This window comes from Artibeus jamaicensis, unplaced genomic scaffold (assembly GCF_021234435.1).
Source record: "Artibeus jamaicensis isolate MK-2021 breed Jamaican fruit bat unplaced genomic scaffold, CSHL_Jam_final contig_402, whole genome shotgun sequence".
Classification (NCBI taxonomy): Eukaryota; Metazoa; Chordata; class Mammalia; order Chiroptera; family Phyllostomidae; genus Artibeus; species Artibeus jamaicensis.
Genome location: NW_026521818.1, coordinates 8753126 through 8777872, shown reverse-complemented (window position 1 = coordinate 8777872; position 24747 = coordinate 8753126). Strand labels below are relative to the sequence as shown.

General features: G+C 42.1%; 1 long non-coding RNA gene across 1 annotated transcript in view; it reads left to right on the top strand.

The window, feature by feature from the left end:
* Positions 1-24747, top strand: part of LOC128627454 (uncharacterized) — a 52030-nt gene that overhangs the window by 443 nt on the left and 26840 nt on the right. The gene's annotated exons all lie outside the window — the stretch shown is intronic.

Sequence of the window (24747 nt, the reverse complement as noted above, 5' to 3'; positions counted from 1 at the left end):
GTCTTCAGGAGTCCAACTGCACTGGCTTAATACAGCATCAGGCCACGCATCCCACAATGCTCATGCTAATCAGAGGCTGCTGAGCCACCCGGCCTGCATCCACTTCATTCTCTTCCATGCATGAGCCAATTCATTTCTTAAAAAGATCCATAAACATAATCTGATGGGTTGTTCTCTTTCTATAAACGAGAGAGAAAGCTATTTCCAGAATAAGAATTTGGGCAGTAGAAGCCTAATTTCTGTATTTGTATTTTCTGGGAGCAGAGTAACACTGCTGCTCTAATTTCTCAGATTTCTTTTTTGTTGTTTCTGCTATTTTGGGCCTTTAAATAGTGATCTAATCTCTCTTATTGTTTCTGTACCCAAAAGAGTTACACTGAATACCTAAGAAGTCTCAAAAGGTAGATGCATATTCAGTAGAAATTTGGCTCACATCCTACAGCAAAGGAAAAAAATGATGTTATAACTTGAAACAGTATTTTTCATAATACTAATTGATTTGCATAATAAAGCAGCACACTATTAATGTCTTTTAGGATAATTAATTGCATGCACAAAAAGAAATCCCACCAAGGCCCTTCTATCCTGGATAGATTTAGACTTCTATTATATCTAACCTTTACTTCAGATACCTAATTTTGTACCACACTCTGATCCCAGAACATCCCAGAGAGTGTCTGCAGAGAGTGCGTAGCATTCCCTTGGCTCTGGGTGTGGGTGGGAGAGTATGGGCTTCTGAGTGGCTTAGCGCAAGCACACTCCATGCGGGCCTCCTGGTTGGTGTCGGGCTCCTATGCACAAAGTCATTTCTGGCTCCTGAGACCACTTCGCCTCTTCCTCCTTTTTCTAGACTGATGACCCATAACCTGTTTGAGGCGAATGATTATGAAGCTTGTTCTTAATAGCAGCTGATAAGGGATTCTTTGACAAAAAACATAACCAGTAGCCAAGTAATATCATCGAATGTATTTGACCTCATTTAGTAGTAGTAGTAGTAGTAATCATGCCAACCCAAAAGCTCATTGAAATTTTCTAGGTATTTCTTTACAATAATGGAAGCCAAATGGCAGAGCAACAAAAGAAAAACAGCAGGGGCTCCTCAGATTAGTCCTAGTGTTACATTACTAATCATTTCAAGGTGAAACTTTTCAAGTTGATTTATTGCCCACTCCCTAAGGGAGAGTGAGCACGTTAGGGCATCCCAGGAGACAGAGCTAAGAGCCACAAGGAGGATGGCAGGTGAGATATTCATTCACGGATTCAGCCAACCTTCAGTGGGCGTTTATCTGTGCAGCTAGCTGTTCTAAATGCAGGGGACAAAGCCCATGAGGAAGACTGAAGCCTGGGTGTCTGTTCTCGTGACAGTGACATTCTAGTGGGATTATGGGCCAGTGTTGCCCGAGGGATCCTCTGGGGAATGTGAGATGATTTTAGGTCTCTGCCAAAGAGCGTTCCACTCCCCTACCTCCAGGTTTGATAAGTGCGTTTGACTCTGTGTTGTTACATAGTTAACTACAGAAATTTCAAAGATACATAAATTAAAGAATGGTGTAGTCCCACATAGTCATCTCTAGTTTCAACCATGGTCAACGTTATGCCAATATTATTCTACCTGATTTTTTTTTCTGGAGTATTTTTCAATCACATTTTATCTTATTTTTTCTGGAGTATTTTAAATAATAATACGTTCTAATTTTAATGATGATTGTGGATGTTTTCATGTATATCAGAAAAATATAATGAGCACATCAACCTCATACTTCAGGATATTCTTGCTTAGGACAAAACTTAACTGTAAATTTAAGTTTTCAGACAGCTACACAGATAGGGCACAGTTCAACAAAGGAGTAATAGATGACTAAAGTTTATGAACTATTGTTAGGAAACAAGAGAGTAAGAGGAGGTAGTAGACATTCCCCTTTACCTTCCCCCCCTCAGTGAGTCAGGATGGTTACAAGAAATTCCTTCCTCTATAGACAATATTTAGCATCATGCCTGGCACTTAGTAAGCACCGACAACAGAGAAGGTAATATTGTTTGGGGGAGACACCTTTGAATCCAGAGAACTGATACTGGCTAATGTTCATTAAGTACCTACCGTGTGCAAACACCAGTAGGAGATTTATATATATTATCTCATTTCCTCTTCACAGCCACACTATGAGTAGACGTTATAATCCCCATTCTTGGAATTAATAAATTGAGGTTCAGAGAAATTAAGTAACTTAAAGTCACAAATCTATGTAGTCACAGGGCTCGGACCTGAATTCAAGCCAGTCTTCCTCTAAGTCCATGTTGTTTTCCACTCAGCTCCCCAGACAGCCAGGGCCTATTTCCCAACCACCAGGAGGCAGCTGGAGAAAGAAGTAGGCAAGTGGAGTTTAGAGGCCTGGTGTAAACCTGATTTTTCCATTTGCTAAGGTCATGACCTTGACCATTTCACTCCACTTTTTCTGAGCCTCTGTATCATATGCATAAAATAAGGACAGTAATACTAGTTGCTCAGTTTGCAAGCACAAAGAGAAATAATGTATACGGAAATCTGACACTGTAGGCACTAAAGGTGGGCACTCTGTCTGAAGGCCCTAACAGAGCCTGTGATCTTACACAATCCCCTTCTATGCAAAGGTGAGGGAGCTGGTCCCTAAAGTCCTGCTGGGGTTAATGTTCCAGAATTGATTAGACCAAACCTGTTACTAATACCAACTCTGAAGGTAATGGAAATAACTAGATGAACCTCCGTTCAGGGTGATTTTATTTATAATTATTTATAATTGTCTTAGTCTGGACTCCTTAGAAAGCAGAGCCTGATGGCACTGTGCTGCTGCTGTTGAGTAGGGAGTGCAATCCTGAGGAGCAGAAGCCAGAGACACAGGGGTGCGGCATGCAGGAGGGGGAGAAGTCCGAGCAGGTGTGACTGAGCTGCTCACCACTCAGAGCTACTGGCTGCTCTGTCTCACAGAACCATGCTTTGAAAGCTGCATCTTAGAACAGACTGTCTAGGTGAAAAAAAAAGAACAGGTTTGTCTCCCATGTGCAACATTTTGACTATGAGATGTTAATTCCTCTGTGATTCTTGGTTGTGTGGTTCTAGGCTCCAAAGCAAGGTTCCCCGTGTCTCACTGCTTGGGGTCCACAGGGAAGCCCAGGAAAGAGGTGAGAGGTGTGTGGTGCGGGCATGAGACTGGGCTCTGGGAGACGCACCTGCAGGAAGTAGCTGGAGCTAGTGGTCAGAGCGGCATTTGGAACGAGAAACAGGTGAGGATGAGCAGACCTGAAGTTGTGTAGGTGTATGATACAATACTTATACCCAATCAAATTCCAGTCAGAATCGAAAGGGGCTAACTTCATAAAATAAGGATGTTAATGAAAAGAGAAATAATTCATAGAAGAGAAAAAAAGATCCAAGTGTCTTATTCTGAAGAAAGTGGGTAACAATAGTACTAACAAATAGGGTTGTTGCAGTGATGGAATGAATTCAAGAAGTTAATATTTATGAAGCACTTAAAATATATGTGGCATATAAAAACCACTATGTCGATGTTTGTTTTAAAAAATAAAATATTAGCTACATGAACTTAGATGGCTGCTGCAACTGAGCATTAAATTTACCTCTAAGCTTGCTAGCAGTGAGGAGGAAAAAAAAGAAATATGATCAAAATGAGCCTGCTAATTCTGAAGGGGAGCCAAGAATTTACCTGGCATAAAAACTGAAAGGGAATTGATCCCAAGGGACATTAAAAAACAGAATAAATAATGATTTCAAAATGGTTTAAGAATGGCTAATTCTTTTGCTGGTACTTTACCAGATATAGCTACTTCTTCTGGAAGCTAAAATAATGAAGTTCAGATTTATAGCTTTCTAAGGTGTTACTATGAGACAGCAGTTCCCAAGCAGGGGCAGTGTTGCCTCCCAGGGGACATTGGGCAACGTCTGGTGGTATTTTTGGTTGTCACTATGTGGGGTGGGAGGTGGCGGGGGAGGGGTAAAACTACTGGTACCTACTAGATAGAGGCCAGGGATGCTATTAATATTGCATGGGACATACCTATACTAAAAACATTATTTTTTCTTTATCTAAAATTCCAATTTAACGGGGAACCCTGTCATTTAATTTGCTCACTCTAGCAACATGGCTACTAAACTTGCTACAGTGTGTGGGGCAGCCCTCCCCAACAAAGCATTGTCCAGCGCAACATGTGAATGGTAGGTAAGTAGACAGACCCTGCCCTAAGTGAAGTGTAGGTCTTTGCATAGTTTTCTGGAGGAATGGAGACATAGTATGGATGTTAAAATTTCTTTTCCTTGGTCCAAGTTCTAAGATTAGTTACCTGACAAATTAGTTGGTCCAAACCTCTGGCCTCAGCCTAGTTTATTTATGTCTGTGAAGTTGATGGAAGCTTGAGGCCTGCCTCCAACGAACAAGTGACCAAGTGGACATTGTATAGGGAGCTTCTTGAACATCCCCATTGCTCTTTCAATATCTTCTGTCCATACCAATAGTCTGACAGCTGCTACCTATTGCCTCATCTAATTACTTGGAGAGATTTATTGTGTAAACAGTCAGTGGATCCAGAAATATTTATCTAGACTAAAGTGATTTGAATAAAGTGATTTGGACAATAAAAAATAAGGCAGAAAATAGAGCCTACAATACTGGAGGAGCTTGCATTTTAGTGGCAGAAGTAATTTAGAGGAAGGATACTCTCTATTTTTATATGGGATTAGGTAAAAGTTAAGGGGTGACCAAAGGACAAGCTGGGACAGAGGGCTGGGTGAAGCCCACTTTCCGGAGGAGGGGCTGTGAGTGTGGCCAGTTGTTGGGATATATGGTCTTTTCAAGCAAGGAGTCCCAGCTGCCATGGGGCTCTGGACAAGGGCGGTAGAAAAAATTTGGTGAAAAGTCAGAATTTTAATCTCCTTTTTCTTAAACACCCATTACTTTTCTGGCTGCCTTTGCCAAGGTCCACATCACCTTGCCTGCCCTCCCCCACTTCTTTAGGCACTTCATGCAATAGGAACCAAATAATACAGCACAAAGAAAATATTCTCTAAGTAGAGCTGGAAACAGAAAAAGTGTAAAATCCCTTGAGAAAATATTGATGGGTTAATCTTTCGCCTCCGCCTGCTTCCCAGGCCAACCTAGAGTGAGACAAACAGGGATTAGTGGTGTCTTCAGTTATTGCCCAGGAGATACGCATTGCAGTCAGCAAACTATAGCAGGTGCATTGCTAACTATGAAATGGCACAGAAAAATGGGAAAGTCAGCAGCCAGCGGCTCTCCGGAGCAAAACTGCCATCTGAGAAGGTGGAAGATGCTTTCTACCCAGTGCGGGCTCGCCCGAGGTTACACAAATACCTGTCTTATTGTTAACCCACATTTGTCTTTTTTGGCCTTTCGTTAGTCAGTTATCGTCTGTGGGGAGGTGGCCCCTGCACTTCCACCTTCACACCGCACTAAAGAAGATGGAAGGCCCTGGCCGGTGTAGCTCAGTGGATTGAATGTAGGCCTGCAAACTAAGGGATCATGGTTGGATTCCCAGTCAGGGCATGTGCCTGGGTTGCAGACCAGTTCCCAGCACGGGACGCACGAGAAGCAACCATACATTGTGTGGTTCACAGGCCCGCACTCAATCCACTGAGCTACACCAGCCAGGGCTAGAAGCATCCATACATTGATATTTCTCTCCCTCTTTCCTTCCTTTCCCCTCTGAAGATAAATAAATAAAATCTTAAAAAAAAAAAAAAGAAGAAGAAGAAGAAGAAGATGGAAGGGCCCTGGCCAGTGTAGCTCAGTGGATTGAGCTCAGGCTTCGAAACAAAGAGTCACCAGTTCGATTCTCAGTCAGGGCACATGCCTAGGTTGCGTGCCAGGTCCCCAGTGAGGGCCATGTGAGAGGCAACCACACACTGATGTTTCTCTCATTCTCCTTCCCTTCCCCTCTGTCTAAAAATAAATAAATAAATAAATTTTAAAGTAATTATAAAAAGAAAGAAGATGGAAGGCAGAACCGTGCTTGATGTGATGTAATGTGATACCAGATGTTCACACCAGTGACCCCGATCCACCCAGAAAGGATTCAATGGCACTTAGTGTCCTCTGTTCAGAGGGCGGGAATTTTATCATCTGCTTTTGAAAGGTTGCTATCAAAAAATAGCTGAAAATAACTTTTTCTGTCTGTGATTGAAGGGTTAGTTTAAACGTTCTGAAAAGCTGACCTCCACGCTACACTTCTTTCTCCATCCGGGTCGGGGACAAGGCGCCATGGCACTTCTACAAGGTGCTGTATGTCCCGGGGGCACAGCTGACTTCTCGTTGGTTCCATTTTGAATTGGATGCTTCTTGATGGCACTGCCATTTTTTAAAAGTAAACTTTTATCTGATGGCATGATGTTAGATTTACAGAAAAGTTGTGTGAACGGTCGTTTTCACATACCCGTCATGGAGTTTCCCCTACTGCACACCTTACACAGCAGGGCACACGTGTCGGATCTAAGAAACACATTGGCGAGTTACTACTCATTAAACTCCAGGCTCCGTTTAGATTTCACCACCTCATGCACTCACGTCCTCGCTCTGTTCCAGATCTCATCCCGGCCACCGCACTGCACTGACTCGTCATGTGTTCCCCAGTCTCCTCTGGTCTGCGACAGTTTCTCAGTTCCTTGTTTTTCTTTCTTTTGGTTTTTAATCCTTATGTGAGGATATGTTTATTGACTTGAGAGAGAGAGGGATGCAAAGGGACAGACAGAGGAGAGAGATCATTAATCAATTGCCTCTCATATGCACACTGACCAGGGATCAAACCCACAACCCAGGCATGTGCCATGATGGGGATTGAACCCGCAACATTCTGGTGGGCAGGACAAGTCTCCAATCAACTGAGCCACCAAGCCAGGGCTCTTTTCTTGTTTTTATTGATCTTGACAGTCTTGAGGAGTTCTGGCCAGGTATTTTGTAGAATGCCCCTTCCCCAAATTTGAGTTTGTCTGTTGTTCTTCATGTGGTTAACTGTGCTCATGGGTTTTTGGAAGGAATAATACAGAGGTGAAATGCCCTTCTTGCCACATCATTTCAGGGGTGTAAGATACCACATGATACCTCCAACGATGTTAACCTTTATCGTTAGGTCAAGGTGATGTCTGCCACCTTAGTCCTCAAGACAGAGTGGAAGGTTCTATAGGACTGAGGGTAATAGGATTTCAACACCTGAGCTCCAAACTTAAAAGTTTTACAATCAAACTCAGGGTATGTCCCAGAATAATGATGCAAGCTGCTCTGCCATCAATGTTCCCAATTTCAATATCCATCCAGTTGCCAAAGTCATAAACCTGGGAGTCGTCCCTGACTCCTGCCTTTCTCTCTCCTGCCACTAAATCATGCCCCAAGTCCCACAATTCCTGTTTCCTAAATATCTCGACACTTCCATTTCTCTCTAGCTCCCTGCCACGGTCCTCATCCAAGTCACCCTACCGCACACCCAGATTACTGCAGCTCGCGCTCAGCTGGACTCCCTGCCTTCAGCCTCGCCCCCTCGGCTGTTTCTACTCTGCAGGCTGAGGAACTCAGGTCAGACTATTCCCCCAGTGAAACCTTACTTCCTGGCCTCAGGACAAAATCTGAACTTCTAGCAAGATTGACAAGTGTCCCAATCTCTTTTAATTATGTGTCTAGTCTCCCTCCCTACCTTTTTGCCTCAAATTTCCCAGTCGTAACCAGCCTTTTTTCCACTTTCCCAAATTCGCTGCTTTTGTTTCACCTCTAAAAACTTCATATATTCTTTTCTCAGCTTACAGAATGTTATCACCCAACTTTCATTAGTATTCAGTTTAACTAATCTTTCTACAAGAAAAACTGATAAAGACTGTCTCCCTCAAGCCCTCAAAGGAAAGAGTCTCCTCGGAGCCCTCCTTTTGACTAGGCCTCATCTGGCTGAGACCAGTTTAGCAAGCTCCTGCTAAATCAGTTTGCTGAGAGCCCCCTGTCTCCCTGATAACTGACCACGCCTGACATCTAAATGAGTTCTTCACCCCCGACTCTTGATGTCTGAGTCCCTGGCCTGCCTTTAGCAAAAATCCCATTAGGCCAATTAGGCAAGAAGCCCCAATCCTTGATGTCTCTCTGCTCTTAGTGCTTTTCAGTCCACTGACCTCACTCTGCTTCTTGGCTGTGAATCCCTAGCTATATTTGCTGTATTTTAAATTGAGCTCAGTTTTATACAGAAGTCTCTTTCCTACTGTAGTAGTTACTGAATAAATTCTGCCTATACATCCTTTAACTAGGGTCTGGCTTTATTTCTCTTTAACTCCCTGAGCCCTAGGTGAGGTTAGAACTCCTATCATATACCTCTTCTACTTCCCCTGACGTGATTCTCATTATACTCTATTGTAACTTTTCCTCTAAATTTTTTCTAAGTAAACTGCAAGTGTGCTGAAAGCAAGGATTAGGTCCAGCTCACCATTGTATCCCCAGCACAGCTCAAAGCTTGGCACGTGTAGGGCACCCGAGGTTTGTGGAATAATGGAATGAGTTTTTGAAGTTGCTTACTTGCCTCTATGGGAAGTTTTAGATGGTTTGGGGTACCATCAGAAGGTAGTGTAGTTGGCCTGCGCCATGGACGGAATGAACCTGTATCTACTTCTGTACCGCTGAGAACTCGAAGTCCTTCCTGGCCCTGGTCTTTCCTGCCTCAGAAACACCAGCCAGCCTTTCTCTAGCAAGGCCTCATGTACAGTTGGGCTGTACCTGGCTCATTGACCTTCTCAGGAGGACCCTCTCATCACCAGTGCTGAAAACTCAGTGTTGTGTCCTCTGTGTTTGTTTACCTGGCTTTCTTTTGTTTTTCTGGCTACCACAAAACATAGACTAGACCTAAATTAGTCAAATTTAGCACTCAGGCACAGAAAGATAATGGAGAAATTCTTTATTTAATGTAACCATTCTGCATTTTGTATCTGTCTATCTGCTTACTTATTCCACTGATGCTTGGAAGTAATTGCCTGGCTTTGGGTATATTTTGGCAGAGTGATAAAGAGTGTCAGGTATGTGTTAAGTTTGAATGGGGGCTTTCTGCTGTCTTGAGACAGATAAATGGCTGGCTGATAATTTTCAAACAGAAATATCTTCATTTTCTAGTGTATTTTAATAAAGTTTGGGTTGTGGGTAAAGGCAAGCAAGACAGTGATTACAGTAAATAAAAATGAATTTTTATTAAGCAGATAGGTTCAAAGTGAAAGACTGTCATCAATATTGACACTGAGAGACCAAAGGGACCTCCTGTGAGTCCCTCACAGACCACCAGATTGCTCCCCAAGAGGAAGAGCTCTCATTGAAAACCCCTGTAACTAATGAGTGTCTGTCGTAGTTTTAAAGGTTTGTGGAAAAGAGAATTCTGTGACCTCTCGGGCAGATCCTTCTAGGTGTTAGAAGTGCTGACTCTGGGAAACCTGAGTCTATTGATTTTTCACTTAAATTCTTCATGCTGCAGGTAAAACCTAATTCCTTTTGCCTTTTTGCAGGGTAGGAGAAAACAGAAGCTTAAAGAGGTTAAATTACTTGCCCATAATCTCATCCAATAAGTGGTGGATTTAGGATTTGAACCTAGGAGTGTTTTACTCCAAAGCCCCCCTCTTGTGTTCTTAACCAATGGAGGCCTTGCCTACTTAATGAGATTGTCCAATAAACAAGATAATTCCATTCCTTAGCCAGCTTGGATCAAAGAGAATGCCCACTGTTGGCCATAAACCCGTATGACTCTAGCCGTGTGCAGGGGTGCAGGCCAGTGTGAGGCAGCTGACCGGCTGCCTTTGGAAGTCCTGGAGATGGAAATAGACCGCAATGTAGCAGCGCTGCCTGGGGTGGCCCACAAACAAGCTGGAAAGCACTGAGTGTCCCAGGCCCTTAGTGCGGTGTTCTGCTTCACGATGTTCCCACAAGCTCTGACATTTAAAAAGTGGTAACAGCTAATCTGAGCTCAGGACTAGTAGCTCTGTCTCAGCTCCCTTGTCTGTAAAAGGAGGCTCATAATTCTCCTGGGAAGGATCGATGGCGCATACATGTAAAGAGCTTGAAACGGAGCCTGGTTGGTAGTAAGCTTTCAATAAAGCTTAGCTGTGAATAATGTATTTCAATTGTTACCATTATTTTTGTTATTATTATTCCAAGATGAGAGCAAGGTGTTTAAACACAGCCACAGCCACTGAAGTGGTGACTGGGCCCTCTGTACCGAGGTCCCGAGCGCCCAGGGACTCAGCCAATCAGTGGTAGCTCCAGTGGCTGCTGCTAAAATGCACACACAGGGGCCTAACCACCCTGTAATTTTGCACATTCCCCTTAGTTTTTCCCATAATTATACCCACTGTTGTATACACTAATATTTACTAATAAAATATCGTTGTATTTAACTCTCATTCCCCAAAGCCTTACTTTGCAGGACTCCTATTCATACTACGTAATTTTGGCATTTCTGTTTTTCATTACGGCTCACTGATTATTCACATCCAGAGGTGGTTATCATTCTTATATCTACTCTTCGGATTTTTAGTCATTCTTATTTTAACTGAATTCTTACTTTTGCATTCTTACTGCATTCTTCTTACTTTTCTCTCATCATTTGTGTAGCTTTGTTTGATATATTCTATTTAACCTTTCTCTAATCTTACATTAACATTTCTTACATATGGTTCATTGTTGTTTTACACTTTTACATTTTTTTAAAACTTAAAAGCCTTTGTTTAAGCACATAAACGTTCAAAATGCACCAAAAAATATGCTTACTATAAAAACACTGACCACAGACATGAACTAAGGGGGGATTGCTGGAGGGAAGAGGGGTACTGGGTAGAGGGGGACAAAAGGGGAAAAATTAGAACAACTGTAATAGCATAATCAATAAAATATACTTAAAAAATAAAAAAGTAAAAACACAGAAATGCATATAGTTCTTATAAGCACTTGTCCATACTTTATTGTCATCAAAATATTGAACACTTGCCTAGAAGTTATAACTGCAAAAACTGTTACATTGAAAAATATGGGACAAAGCTCAGAAGTACATAAGATAATTACAAAATGTTCCCTGACATTGTCAAAATGCATTAACTAACAGGTTCTTATTATGGTAATCACTAGGTGCCTGCACGTGCATTAGCTGGAGGGGTCCCCTGAAGAGCTCTTTCTGATGAGCCAGGAGGATGCATGCCTGTGTTTTCATCTCCTTAGCCTACAGGTAGATCCCATGGGTGCAGTTTGCCTCCCCCTTGTACAACAGACACATGCACACCCACATGCCCTGTGCTATCCTTCTCAGACTGTCTCCTTAAAGACCACAATTGTTGTTCATCTTCATCACATTTTATCTCTGCATAAAGGAGGGCCAGCGTGTCACAGGAGCACACTAACGTGCCACACCTGTATCCCCAGCCAACCTCTCCCTTCCACCCTGACTGCCCTATATTTGCAAATGAATGTACTTGATTGAGTTGAATGGAGTCAGAATATACCTAGAGGGAGTTTGTTAAGAAGAAAAACGAATGTTTCAGTTCTTTCTAGCAATCTAGGTGCTGGGGGAGGGTGGCCAGTAGATAGCAATGACATTCATGTTTCTAACTTTCTCTGTGTGAAAACTGTTTCATGGCAAGTGGCATTGTGACCATGCAAATATAGAAAGCTATTGAGAGGTCAAGGTCCTAATTTAGGAAGATTTAATGGAACCTACTGGCGGGACCTTCTGAGTACCTTGCTAGTAGTACACACTAATTATAAACCCCTGCCCAGGGCCAGCTGCCCACTGAAAGGTTCAGAGTATCAATGTGTCAACAGATAAATACCACGTCAGAGGCACGTAAATTAAACTCTCTATCTCTTCCAGCATCTTCTGCCTGCTGGATAGCAGGAAGTAGCCTAATTAAAGCAGATGTATCCTAAACATCTATATTGGAGAAATAAGAAGTATCAGGAAGTCAAAGGTTTTTTAGAAGGTTAAACATCTTTTATAAACTGATGTTGAGTTCGTTGGAAGTGTTGCTTTGGAGACTGAGGTGAAAGGAGCCTGATTTCCCAAGTGCAGCGATGACTCAGCAAACTACCTCAGGCTCCACATGTCAGAGGAATGCACACCTCACTCCAGCAAAGCAGCAGGTGGAAACAGCTGCTGTGTGCAAATTTCTCTGGACCATCACAGCAGCAGAAAAGGAATCCAATTCACATCAACATCTGGGCCAGAAATCAGGGATATTTTTTTTCTGGGAAATAGGGGCGGTGCCAACAACCTTTTACACCAGATATAGTAACAATACAGTGTCCAGCTCTGAAATAGTTTTTTAAAGCCATAAGGTTGTTTAATCTGTTACTGGCAAAATGAGATATTCTTTCTTTCTTTTCTTGCTGTATCCAATAGCAGACAAGGGGGTGGGTGGTGAGTTCTTAAAGGTTCTCCAGAGGAGTCTGCCATAGTTCCTCACTTTTGTGTCCATCCACAGGACAGACACATATGAAAGGAGGCTACACAGGGACTTTGAAAGTCAAATTCTCAGACTTTCAATTTGATCACAAACCTCCTTTTATATATTTGTGTGGAAGTTCATTTCTTAATCTATGTAGTCTTTTCTTGAGCCCTTTTTATTTTTTAATATATATTTTATTGATTATGCCATTACAGTTGTTCTATTTCCCCCCTTCATTTCCCTCCACCCTGCACACCCCTCCCCCACCATTCCCCCCCTTTAGTTTATGACCACGTGTCTCAAGTTCTTTAGATTCTATATTTCCCCTACTGTTCTTGCCCTCCCCCCTATCTATTTTCTATCTACCATCTATGCTACTTATTTTCTGTACCTTCTCCCTCTTTCTCCTCCTCCCACTCCCCTATTGCTACTCCTCCACGTGATCTTCATTTCTGTGGTTCCACTCCTGATCTAGCTGTCCTCTTAGTTTGTTTTTGTTTTAGGTGTGGTTCTTAGTAACTGTGAGTTTGCTGTCCTTTCACTGTTCATCTTTTTTATCTGCTTTTTCTTAGGTAAGTCCCTTTAACATTTCATAGAATAAGGGCTTGGTGATGATGAACTCCTTGAATTTGATCTTATCTGAGAAGTACTTTATCTGTCCTTCCATTCTAAATGAAAGCTTTGCTGGAAGAGCAATCTTGGTTGTAGATCTTTGGATTTCATGACTTGGAATCCTTCTTTCCAGCCCCTTCTTGACTGTAAGGTCTCTTTTGAGAAATCTGCTGACAGTCTGATGGGAACTCCTTTGTAGGTGACTGTCCCCTTAGCTCTTGCTGCTTCTAGGATTCTCTCCTTCATTTTAATTTTGGCTAATGTAATGATGATGTGCCTTGGTGTGTTCCTTCTTGGATCCAACTTCTTTGGGACTCTCTGAGCTTCCTGGATTTCCTGGAAGTCTATTTCCTTTGCCAGATTGGGGAAATTCTCCTTTATTATTTGTTCAAATAAGTTTTCCACTGGTGGCTGTTCCTCTTCCCCTTCTGGTACCCCTATAATTTGGATGTTGGAGTGTTTAAAGATGTCTTTGAGGTTCCTAAGCCTCTCCTCATTTTTTTGAATTCTTGTTTTTCATATTTTTCTGTTTGGTCATTTTTTTACTTTCTTCTGGTTCACTCCTTTTATTTTGAGTCCCAGTTTCCTTTTCATTACTATTGGTTTCCTGTGCATTTCCCTTCATTTCAATTAGTTTAGCCTTCATTTGTTCCTCTAATTTGTGACTAAAATCAACCAGTTCTGTGAGCATCCTGATCACCAGTGTTTTGAACTGTGCATCTAATAGGTTGGCAATTTCTTGGTCGCTTAAAGTTATGGGCTCTGGGGCTTTGAGTTCTTCTTGAGCCATGTTTTGGTCTGTTCACACCTATTATGTACGAGGAGCAGAGCCCTAGGTATTCACCAGAGCGGGGCCACCCAGGTCACTGGGTTGTGACACTATATGTGGGGGTGGGGTCAGAGTGGGACAATAGCGGTTCCTTCTGCTGCTTCCTGCCGCTGGGGCCTGCGTGGTCTGTCTCACTGCTAGCTCCTTCACCTGGTTTATCTGCACATGAATGCATCACGGAGATCAGCCTGCCGCCTTGCGCCTTGCAACCTCAGTGGGTCTGCCCACTTCTACTTCACACCTGGATCCACCCACGGCTGCCTGCATGCCTGGGTTGTGTGCCTGGGTTGGTCCAGTGGATCTTTCCCGCTGACCCCACCCTGCTGCTGACTCCGCCCCTGTTATCGATCTGGCTGATTGGTCATTGTCGAACTTCCGTACAGTTCAATTTTCTGTGGTTTGGCTGCGTTTTTGTTGCTAAAACTTTGTTGTTTTTAAACTTGGTTGTGGGAGAAGGCACAATGTTTCCACCTACACCTCCATCTTGGCAGAAGTCTCTTGAGCCCTTTTTAAAGTGACATTTTAACCGTACCTGTTTAGAATCTTTTTTGTATTTCTTCCCCTCTACTCATTGATTCAGATCCCCAACTGTAAAAAAAGTAAAAAGTGAAATGGGAGAGGAAAGCAGTAATATTGAATATTAGATTTTTGAAAATGGACTAGTTACCCAAAAATTTATTCTCCAGAATCAGTCTTGGAAATAACCATAAGCTACTCTATTCTATTAGGTAGCTTTTGCTGCATAATAAACTGCCCCAAAATTTATGGGTAAAAACAATGGCTATTTATGTGGCTAACAATTTTATGGATTGGCAACTTGGGCTGAGCTTTGCTGGGCAGTTCTGGTCTTGGCTAGGCTTGGTCATGAGTCTGCTAGGTTGGCTAGAAACTGTAGGGTGGTAGGGTGAGCTTGCGGCTGCTTTCTACAGTCTCCTCACCTTCCAAGCAGGCTATCTGCGTTAGCTGGGTAGGGATCCTACTGAGAGAGCAGAGTGTTCAAGGCCTCTTTAAAATCTACCTTTGAACTAGCACACATCACTTTCATCACATTCTGTTAGCAAAGCAAGTCACAAAGCTATCCCAGATTCAAGGTTAAGCCCACCTACTGATGGGAAGGGTTGCAAATCCCATGCATTGCTAGAGGCACAGGTAGAGGAAGGGGAAGAATTGTAGTCTGTTATACCTACCAAGTAAAGAGAAAATAGATCCAAATAATTTTATCACAGGTGAATTTTTCACAGAAGAAAAATGGGCTGATAAATAAATTGTATGGATGTGTACCATATTTGAAATAATAGTAAGTAGTCATTCTTGCTAATATTGACACCATGAAAAACAGGAAACACAGGGCAAATTTTATTTAATTTTAGTCTGGCTTCCTAGATTTTATACACATAATCGTAAGGCTTAATACAGTAATTGCAGAAAGAACAACTTAACACAGTAACTTTCACTTTGCAGTAGTTTATGTAGATCCTTGTTGCAGGCTGTGATATCCCGGAGGTACACTCTGAGATGGAAAGTAGCATACACGATGTTTATTGGGGTGCATCCCCAGCATCCACACCTGTGGAAAAGCGAGGAAGGAACAGAGAGAGAAGTTGATTGGCCAGGTCAGTTCCCAGCCTCAGTTTACTGCTTGCAGAGCTCTGGATCTAAAATGGCCTATTAGAGTTGTTCCAGACTGGGCCAGTGTGGCCTGGCCTTTATAAATGACCCTTCCTCCATCAATGATTGGAGTCAGTCGGGCAGGATATGACCTTGGGCAAAATAGCTTTCTGAAACAAAGCAATCCTTGACAGGTCAACAGTTGAAGGCTGTATGCACTTTTGGGTCTGAAGGCTCTTCCTCCCAGGTCCAGCAGAATGCTAATGAACCATGGGAGATCCTAGTTACATACAACTGATTTAATCTGCAGGAGAAGCTGCATGGACGTATAATGTGATGATATTTATTAACTGTTGTTTTCCTAAGAGGATTTCAAATAGCTTCATGAAGGGTACATGACTCAAAGCACTGTTATCTTCATGTTGCTGCTGGAGCTGAGCAGAAAGCAGGAGGCTAACTGAGGAGTTAATTAGCCATTGGTACAAATTTGCTTCGTGCATATTTCAGACCAGCCCTTCTCCTCCCAAAGGAGCACTGATTCCTGCTACCCTACCCTCAGGCCAGCAATGCCTGCTATGGTGGATGGGGATGTGGACTTTTTTCTTCTCCTGTCTGGATCACTAGTTACCCATACTGTCAGCAGGGAGTGAATTTGGGCTACGAGGGGTGGGATGTGGGTCAGGGCCCAGTAGTTGAATCCAGCTCTAAGATAGTTATGTACATAAAAATCTAACTTTACCATATAGATATATTGGAACTAATTGTGTTGCAATCATTTTTTTTCTTTTCTTTATGAAGGAATGAAGAAAGCTTTTCTGGTGAATTTAGAATAGAATTTGATTTAAAAAAATTTGATTTACATACAACTGCTCAACCATTTGCTGCACTCACAGCTGGATTAGGAAAGGATATTACACTTCCCATCTGAATATTGGATTATCCTTTTAAGGGTTTTGAAGTATACTCTTTGTAAGAGTTTGACCAGCCACAGTGGGAGGCAGTATTGCCTAGTCTCAATAGTTAAGATCCCAGGTTCTAGAATAGGACTGTTCTGATTCTGATGCTTTTAGATGTATGTTCTTGGACAAGTCAGTCTCTCAAAGCCTCAGTTTTCTCATATGTACATTTTAGACCATAGGAGCTGTTTCCTCCAGGAATGACTATAAGGATTCAGTAAGGTGATGCCCACAAAGAGACTGGCATAGAACCTGGAACAGAAAGTGTTAGATGATGATGATGACAGTAATGGGGAGGCCCATTTAGTCATTGTTTGCTGTTACATCCCCACAAACTCTCACTCCTCTTCATGGTCTACTTAATTTGCCAAATCTTAATTTTCCTGCTGCAAGAGATCTAAAGCAATAGGTAGTGGGTAGAAGTAAAAGAATGCAGAAGAACAAAATGTACTTTTGAAAAATATGTAAAATGCCGATTCACTTCCAGAATAGCAAGATAGCAGAACCTGAATTAGTTCTGGGAGAATTACATAAAAATAAACAGCTATGGCTGTTCCAGTGATGTCCAAGAGTAGACACCTAAGGGAACAGAGGGAGGGGTATATTCCTGTATGGTGGTCATCACAAGAATGAATCACTTGGGTTCAGGAACAGGAGGGAGTGGGTGGGGATCAGCAAGCAGAGCCAAAGGTCTATGGTTTGTGGGCACATGGAAAGCACACAAAGCCACAGGCTTCTCACTGTCAGGTCCACCAGTGGCTAGCCAGCAGTGACCGACTGAGAGGGCTGACAATGCACAAGGCAAATTGAGTAAGACTTCTAAATATAAGGACTTTTGACGTAGTGTGTGAAACCTCAGCTGTTCTATAATAAGTTTTAACCTTTGTCCACTCTGGAACCAGACTTTACAAGGAGATGGTTTGCTCTTGCTTGGCCTCAGGTCACAACAGTTTGTTGCAAAGGCACGTTGCTGAATTTACAAACTATTCATATGAAGAGACTTATTTTCAGTGTGGTTTAGGTATGAGCTTAGTCTACAGTTGAAAAAGAAGAGCTCTCTCTTTGGCAGTAGTGACTTATAATGCAGTGCTAGATTTGGTAAAGGCATATTTATTTTGTAGGGTAGGGATTGGGTGTGTTCAGATCAATCAGTTTTCCTTACTGGGCTATTTATTGTGGTCATATGCAGGTTACCATCTTAAAAAGGACTCAGCTAAATGCGTTACCAACTTTCAAAGAAAAATGCAGTTTACCAACTCTCAAGGAATTCAACAAAATGCATTACCACAGAAGCAATTAAAATTACTTTACCCTTTGGTTGGCAATTTAGAAGAGCTTTAGGTTCTTGGAGGACCTCATTGCTGTCACTATCACTGTGCAGTTCTACAGGTGTAGAACATGTAAGCAACCAGGACCAACAGCTGCACCTAAGCTGTCTTGTGAGTATGTCTCTGGTACCCAATTCTGGACTTCTGCTACTTTGTCATAAAAGTACTTGCTTAGAAGCCACTTCTGGTTAACTGAGTATTCTTTTTTTAAACATTCCTAGGCGTTTTATTTTATTTTATTTTTTGAAACAATTGTAAATGAGAATGTTTTTATTTATTGATTTGAAAGATAGAAAGAGTAAGAGAGAGGGAAAAACTGATTTGTTGTTCCACTTATCTATGCATTCATTGGTTGATTCCTGCATGTGCCATGACTGGGGATCAAACCCACAACCTTGACATATGACATCATCATATGCAAACTGAGTTACCTGGCCAGGACAAGATTGTTTCCTATATTTATTTTTATTTTTCAAATTATATTTTATTGATTATGCTGTTACAGTTGTCCCAATTTTCCCCATTTGCCCCTCTCTACCCAGAACCCCCTTCTCCCTCAAGCGATTCCCACACCATTGTTCATGTCCATGGGTCATGTGTATAATTTCTCTAACTACTCCGTTTCCTATACTGCACTTTACATTGCCTTGGCTATTCTGTAACTACCTATTTGTACTTCTTAATCCCCTCACCTCTTCACCAATTTTCCCATATCCCCCTCTGAACTGGCAACCATCGAAATGCTCTCTGTATCCATGATTCTGTTTCTGTCTTCTTGTTTGCTTATTTTGCTTTTTAGCTTCAATTGTTGATAGGTATGTATTTATTGCCATTTTATTGTTCATAGTTTTGATCTTCTTTTTCTTAAATGAGTCCCTTTAACATTTCATATAATAATGGTTTGGAGCAGATAAATTTTTTTAGATTTTTCTTGTCTGGGAAGCTATCTGCCCTTAGATTCTAAATGCTATCTTTGTTTGCTAGGTAGAGCAATCTTGGCTGTAGATCCCTACTTTTTATGACTTTGAATATTTCTTGCCAAGCTCTTCCAGCCTGCAGAGTTTCTTTTGAGAATTCACCTGACAGTCTTATGGGAACTCCCCTGTAGGTAAGTAACTGCTTTGCTCTTGCTGCTTTTAAGGTTTTCTCTTTATCAGTGACCTTTATCATTTTAATTATGATAAGTCTTAGCATGGGCCTCTTCTCATCCATCTTGTTTGAGATATTCTGTGCTTCCTGGATTTGCATGTCTATTTCCTTCACCAAACTAGGGAAGTTTTCTTCTACCCAGTTCTTGCTATTTCTCTTCTCCTCTGGCACCCGTATGATGCAAATGTTGGAAATTGTCCCAGAGGCTGCTTACACTATCTTCCTTTTTTAAAATTCTTTCTTCTTTGTCTTGTTCTAATTGGTTCTTTTTTGCTTCCTTATGTTGCAAATCATTGATTTGATTCTTGGCTTTATCCACTCTACTGTTTCCCTATAAATTGTTCTTTATTTCAATTAGTGTGTGTTTTGTTTCTGAGTGGGTCTTTTTTATGCTGGTGAGGTCCTTACTGAGTTCCTTGAGCATCCTTATAATTGCTGTTTTAAGCTCCTATCTGATAGATTGCTTATCTCCATATTTTCTAGTTCTTTTTCTGGAGTTTTGATCTGTTCTTTCATTGGGCCGTATTTCTTTGTCTTCTCATACTGGCAGCTTCCCTGTGTTTGTTTCTATGTATTAGGTAGAGCTGCTATCACATCATGTCTTAGTAACATGACCTAATATAGTAGGTACACTGTAGGGTCCAGTGCACAGCCTCCTCTATCACTCAAGGTGCACCCTTCATGTGGGACGAGTACACCCTCCTCTTGTAGTTGAGCCTTGGTTGCTGTTGGCAGGTTAATGAGAGGGATTTACCCAGGCCAGTCAGCTGCAGTGACTAACTGTGACCACTGACCACCAACCTCTGCCCTCTGTGGAGGATCAGCTCTGTGGGGGCATTGTCATGGTGCTCTGACATGGTCTGTAGCTGTCCAATGGGTATGCAGGCTCAGGAATTTCCTGAGTGGTACAGGCCAAGGTCAGCCCCAGCTTGTGTTTTGCTCAAGGCCACCCTGCCTAAACTCAAGCAATCTGAAATGGCTGCTACTTGTGCCAGGCTCAGAGATTCCCAGGTAAAGCCAAGCTGTGAATCTAGGCTGCTGCTGCTAGTGACAGGCCTGGGGCCACTTAGCAAGAGGTATGGGGACTTGGGGCTCACTGAGGTTGGCTGTTGCTTATTAGAGAAGATTTAGGTAGTTCTGAAACATGAGCCAAAACCAGCCATTCATATGGAAAAGCAGCTTGGGTTGGCCCATAATTTTGGCGGGATGGGGTCTCTGGGGATCTCCAGGGTGGGGCAAACAGTATTAGTGTGACGGAGTCTCAGATATGGCACCAGCCTGCTAGCTCTTGGTTCTGTTGGGGGAGGGTTCAGGAAAGGGACAATGGCCTCTGCCCTCATTTCTGTGTGAGAGAAAGCTGTCCCCCACCTCTTGCCTTGATTCTAGACACTTCAGTGTCTCCCTTTATACCACTGGTGCCTTTCAGCTGTTTCCCCAATGCTGGAGCTCAGAGGGAGTGAGTCTGAGTAGGTGAGTCTGTGTGTGGGTGTTTTAAGAAGAACTGCTAGGACTGCAGCAGTTGCTTCTACTGACTCGATCCCTTCTGGGTTTTGCAGCCATAAGTTATGGGGACTTATCTTTCTGGCTATGGAACCCTGGGCTGGAGGACCTGATATGGAGCTGGGACTCCTCACTCTCAAAATATCCCTCCCAAATTTTTATGCAGTACATGTGGATATGGGACAAGTCCATTTTGTATCTCTGCCCCTCCTACCAGTCTGGATGCATGTGGTTTCTTTAATTCTGTAGTTGTCAGACTTCCATTCAACTTGATTTCTGATGGTTCTAAGTGATGGTTATTCTATATTTCAGTTGTAATTTTGATGTGATTGTGCAAGGCCAGCCATGTTTACCTATGCCACCATCTTGACCAGATGTCCTGAGTCTTCTATTTGTCTGGATTCAGAGTCAATAAGATTATCCTGTAGCATTAGCTCTCAAATTTATGCCATCCTTGAGACATGCTAAAATATAGCTGTACACAAACTCCTCTGGAAGGAAAATATTCATGGGCAATGTTTTGCCTGGGGATTCCAGATCCTTTGCTATCTCCAGGTCTAATGATAGAAACCTCAGGCTTAGATCTATATGGGCTGCTTGGCATTTACATCTGATTCTGATAGCTCAAAAATGAAAGTAGCCTCAAGAACTTCTTTTTAAGTAATCCAAGAAAATGTTAATCACTATTCAACTAAATAGTTCAAGTCAAGTTAATGACATGACCTATAACTTCTAATGTTCTTATATCAAAGTATTTTTGTTCCAGTTGTCTTATTCCTTTTTAAATGAGGGAAAAGATCCCACTGACTTCTTGAACCTATGGTGTATATAATTGAAATTAATAAGACTGGTTTTCTTAGATGACTGTTAAATGGACCAATTTCAAGTGGGAATCCTAGGAGAGCTTTGAAAAACACAAGAATTGTGCAGCTATACCTTTAAAAAGGTGTGAGTTTCCAGGACACGGGCACTAAAAGAACATACAAGCTATTACTTGGCTGGTCCTCATAGGTGCACTGGTCAAATCCTTTCCCAGTTAGGCAGCTGATGGAATCAAACTCCTCAGCACCCTTCCTTAGTTTCCATCTTATCTCCCAAGCACTTCATCTTGCCCTCTCTGCTGCTCTTTCCATAGTTCTTTATATTTTAGCATCTTACCTTTTGCCTTGCTCTGGCATCTCCGTTGCTCTTCAGTCCCAGTGCTTGGTTCTTCTCCTGAGACCTGCCCTGGTACCTCCCTAGGCTCTGGTTTGCATACCAACTTAGGTTACACCTGCTCCCTACTGCTCTTGGTGATAGCTTGCCCACTTTGCCCTAAGGTTAGTGCATGTGTGTGCGTGGGGTGGTGTACTCTGCTCAAGAAAAAGATACTAACAAACTTGTTTTACCACAAACACCTTTTAATGAATTTTGAAAATCTTTTTACCAGTTCTGCAGCATGTTTATTCTTAAATCTATAGGTTCAACAGTTTTGATTATTGATTGATTGGCAAATATCTATTGAGGACTGCTAGGTTTCTGGTGCTAGGCTTGACATTGAGAAGTTACCTTGTTTCTTTCAATTCTGAGGAGGACGTAAGGGTGCTTTGGCTGTGAGATATGTCTACCCACACTTGACTACAAGAGTTGACTACACTTACCCCATGGTTGGCAGATAGACTGTTTTCCCTCCTAGTCTAAGTTGTTGCCTTCTAAAGCTGTTGAGAGAGACACCTTTCCCAGATAGATCATTCCTCCATAAAGTGCATATAGATTGTCAAGTGCAAAAAACAAGGAATAGAATTTTGTGTAGAGTATATTTATGTTAGTTGAAAAGGCAAAGGAAAGCCCTGGCTGGTGTGGCTCAGTGGATTGTTTTCTAGCCTGCAAACCGAAGGTCACCAGTTTGAATCCCAGTCAGGGCAAATACCTGGGTTGTGGGCCAGATCCCCAGTTGGGGGCGTGTGATCCATGTTTCTCTCCCTCTCTTTCTCCCTCCCTTCTCCCCTCTCTAAAAGTAAATAAATAAAATAGTTTTTAAAAAACATCTTTTATTTAAAAAAGAAAAAGCAGAGGAGAGAATATATATATAGCACTTTTATAAGAACACACAAGCAAGCGATAATATCAGTTGCCTCTGAGGAAGGAGACTAGGTAGGTGGCTGTCAGGGAAGAACAGGAAGGATTTTTCTGCGTACACTGTTGTAACTTTTGAATTTTAACCCATGTAAATATTATAGCTATTAAAAACAAATAAAATCTATTTTTAAATATTAAGTCTCTAAAAGAAGGTGGGTAAGTGTTGGAGTGTAAGGAGCTGCAGTTCCTTCCTGGAATCTTGAACAAACTGATGAGAGAGGTACACAAGTGTAGATACAGAAAGTGAATCCCTAAGAAAACATAGAAGAAGAAAGTAGAACTCAGCCTTCTAGAATTACATGGAGGAGTTTTTTCCCTGAAAAATATATTAAAATACTACTTGTGAATGCTCACATGCTGGGGCCCCTTGGTCCATGGTTGGGAAGCAGACAGGCAGGCTCTTGATGGTCCAAATAAGATACCAGAGGGGGGCCTCTGAGAAGCTCTGGTAGATCTGACGGGTTTAGTGGCGGAGATCATCAGCTGTATTAAATTCCACATATGCTGGTGTGGGTTTCTGTGCAGGCCCATCACCAGTTAGGGGTTTGAAGACTCACAAAGTGCTTAGTTTTGTGAGGCTTGTTTGAATTTTAGGCAGGGAGATATTGGGTTTTGATGATACCCTGTCACAGTATCTTCCTTAATGAATCTCCTTTCTCCTCTGAACAGTATAAATTTGTGTTCCCTAGTGTAAACAATAAAAAATGTACACAGAAAGTGCTTTACAGTATTGGTTAAGGCTCTTTCTATACCTGCTGTAAACACCTCCATCACTTTTTTTGTTTTGGTAACAAATGAGCTAAATACAGTGAAGAAGCCTCAAGGCAGTCCTATGCAGCCCACAGAGGGAAAGTCACAACTCACCAGATAGCAGTTGATTACCGTATTTGCAAATCAACCACAGCAGGCCAATGGCACTAAAACTCTTCAGAGCAATTCACAAATATTAAAAATCAGAAGTTCTTAATAAGCATAGTGAATGAAGGGACTATAATAGCTTCCATGAACAATCATCTGTAAAATATAAGTCCTGCCCTGGCTGGTGTGGCTTAGTTGGTTGGAACATCATCCAGTAAAGCAAAAAGTCATGGGTTTGATACTCTGTCAGAGCACAAGGCTGCGGGTTCAGTTCCCAGCCAGGGCACATGCAAGGGTCAAGTGATCAGTGTTTCTCTCCCTCTCTTTCTTCCTCCCTTGCTCTCTCTCTAAAATCAGTAAGCATGAAGATAAAAAAAATACATGTGTATATAAGGCTTTTTTTTTTTTTTTTTTTTTTTCGGAAAAGCAAAACATGCACAAATATGTTCTATTGGTTGTGTTTGCTGGGCATCATTTAAAAGGTTCATATCAAAACATTCCTTTTGTAACTCTAAACCGTGGGAAACTAGAACAAAGTCAGGTCCCTGGGGTGGGCAGAGTTCTCTACTGAACTACAGTCAGAGGAGCCACCCCTTCTAGGATCACAGAGCAGCGCTGGAGCAGAACCCGAGTTCTTCGTCTTGTGTTTCTTCTTACCATCAACTCTGAGTGTATTTGACTGCTGCTCATCTTCCCCATTTCACAGCTAAACAGTTTACAAGGATTACTTCCTTAAATCCTCACAAGTACCAGTTGGGCTGTAATCGTGAGGTTTTATGGATGAAGAAACAGGCATAGAGAAGCTAAGCAATTTTTCCAAAATCACAGAGCTAGTCAGTGGTCGAAACCAGGCAGCATGATTCTCGAATCTGCATTCTAAGCAACACATTGCATTGCTGCTCTAGAGAAAAAAGACCTTTGTTCAGTGGGATGATCTTATACCTGCTATGTTTAATAAAAAAAAATTAACTTTATACTTGAACATTAAGAGAAAAGAAAACTCTAGTAAACTCTGGCTTCTGTGTGCAGTTGTGCAGTGAGCCCGGCCCAGGCCTCGGGGCTGACCCCCAGGTGGCCCCCAGGAGGGGGCCCTCCCAGCGCTCTGCAGCTGGCGACATGCGGGGGGCGGGGGGGGGGCAGCCTGTAGGACTGGTGAACTGTGGGTAAATGTTTATCATGAGTGCTGTTATGTCCTAAATGATCCCTATAAAGTTAGGAAAGTTGACTATAGAAAAAGAAAAGCAAGGGAAGGGAAGAGATTAGGTAGACAAGAGATTGGCAAATTTGCTTCCTGTTTGACAGATCAAATTAACTTGCTTTGCTATGAGAGATATGAATTACCAC